The following is a 2,578-nucleotide window of genomic DNA, read 5'->3' as shown; positions in this document are numbered from 1 at the left end:
CTTAGTCTCCAAAAGAAGATATAGTAAATATTAGAGCAGATATAAATGAAACAGAGAAGCAATAGAAGGAATCAAAAAGACTAGAATTTGGTTCTTTGAAAAGTTTGACAAAATTGATAAACAACTGGCAAATTTAACTAAGGAAAAGAAAGAGAAGATGCAAACAGCACAAAATAGAAATGGTATGGGTGAGGTCACTACAGAAAAAACTGAAATAAAAGTATAATGACAGGATACCATGAAGAGCTGTGCTCCAACAAATTTGAAAATGTAGAAGGAATGCACAAATTTCTAGAAATACACAATCTAACCAACACAGATTGAGGTAGAAAATTTGAACAGATCCATAACAAAAGAAGAAATTAAACAGGTAGTAAAACTCTCAACAAAAAATGTCCTGGCCCAGATGGCTACATTGGAGAATTATCAAACATTCAGAAAAGAAGTGACAACGATCCTCCTCAAACTTTTCCCGAATGTAGGAAATGATTCAGCACTCCCAAATTCATTTAATGAAGCATGTGTAACACTGATACCAAAGCCAAGCAAGGACATCACTAGAAAAAAAGAAAAAACAACCAATATCCTTCTTGAACATAAATACAAAAATATTCAACAAAATCCTAGCCAATATCAAGTGACACCATATCAAGAAATAATAATAATACAACACAACCAAGTGGAATTCATACAAGTGTGTAAGATAGTTGAACTTCAGAAAACAATCAACTATTACATAAATAAAGCATAGCAAAAGAGGTACATGATCATATCAGTTGATGCATAAAAGGCATTTGATAAAATCCAACACCCTTTCTTGATTTAAAAAAAACCCTCAGCAAAATAAGAATAGAAGGACAATTACTAAACATAATTAAGAGCATATAGACAAAACGAACAGCCAGTATTATTCTCAATGGAGAGACACTGAAAGCATTCGCCTTTTGAATGGGAACCAGGTAACAATGCCCTCTATCACGACTACTATTCAACATAGAATGGAATAACTAACTAGGAAAATATGACAAAAAAACAGAAATAAAAAAATCCAAATTCATAAAGATGAATTAAAACTATCTGTATTTGCAGGTGACATGATCCCCCAGATACTCAGCAAGAAAACTACTAGAACTAATTAAAATATTCAACAATGCGGTAGGGTACAAGATTAACATTCAAAAATCAGTTGGATTCCTCTACACCAGCAAAGAGATTGCTGAAAAAGAAATAAGAAAACCAATTCCATTTACTATAGCTAAACTAAGCTAAGCTAAGATATAAGCTAAGATAAAATAATTAGCAATAAATATTACCAGGTACACAAAAAACTATAAAAAGGAAACAACAAAACCTTACTACAAGAAATTAAAAGAGACTTACACGAATGAAGGAACATACCAGGTTCGTCGACAGGAAGACTGAACCTTATGAAAATGTCTATTCTACATAAAGTAATCTATAGAAACAATGGAATCCCAAGCCAGTTCCATCAATATTCTTTAAGGACATAGAAAAACCAGTCACTAATTTTATATGGAAAGAACAAGACTTCAGAAAAGCAAATCACTACCAGAGAAGAACAAAATAAGAGGTCACATACTTCCTGATTTCAAAACCTACTATAAATCCAGGGTAGTCAAAACAACCTGATATTGGTACAAGGAAAGAAATACAGACTAATGAAATAGTTTTGAGAACCCAGAAATGAAGTCATCCACCTATACACAGCTGATCTTTGAGAAGGTCAGAATCCATTAAATGGAGAAAATGATAGTCTCTTTAACAAATGGTGCTGGCAAAATTGAAGATAAATTAAAGTAGACCCATACCTCACCCATATACAAACACTAACACAAAATGAATCAAAAACCAAAATAAAACCTAAAATCATAAAAGTAATCAAAGAAATTGTGGTGGTGGTGCTTGTTACATGCCATTGAATCAGTCCTAACTCATATTTCCCCTATGTACAACAGATTGAAACACTGCCAGTCATACCCCATTCTCAAAATTGTTGCCATGCTTGAGCCTAGCATTGCAGCACTGTGTCAATCCCTGTCATGAAAGTCTTCCACTTTTTGCTGACCCTCCACTTTACCCAACATGATATCCTTCTCCAGGGACTAGTCCCTTCTAACAACCTGACCATAGTATGGGAAGTGAAGTCTGGTCATTCTTGCTTCTAAAGAACATTCTGACTGTAGTTCCTCAAAGACAGATTTGTTCATTCTTCTCGCAGTCCATGATAACTTTGATAAATATTGACAACACCATAATTCAAAAACATCCATTCTTCTGTGATCTTTCTTATTCACTGTCCAGCTCTCACGTGAATGTGAAGCTATGGAAAATAGCTTGGCATGAGTCAGTGGAACGTAGTCTTCAAAGCTATATCTTTGTGTGTGTGTGTGTGATGAAAGTTTTATTTTTTTATTGTGATTTTGGTGAAGGTTTACAGAGCAAATTTACTTTCCATACAGTGGTCCACATATACTTTGTCTCATGACATTGACCACAGTTTACCACAATGCAACAGCTCCCCTCCCACTTCCTTCCCATAGTTACCTCTTCCCTGTGT

Source organism: Orycteropus afer, unplaced genomic scaffold (genome assembly GCF_000298275.1).
Source record: "Orycteropus afer afer isolate SDZICR_OR568_19922 unplaced genomic scaffold, OryAfe1.0 scaffold00511, whole genome shotgun sequence".
In the NCBI taxonomy this organism is placed as follows: Eukaryota; Metazoa; Chordata; class Mammalia; order Tubulidentata; family Orycteropodidae; genus Orycteropus; species Orycteropus afer.
Note: the sequence above shows the minus strand (reverse complement) of the source record.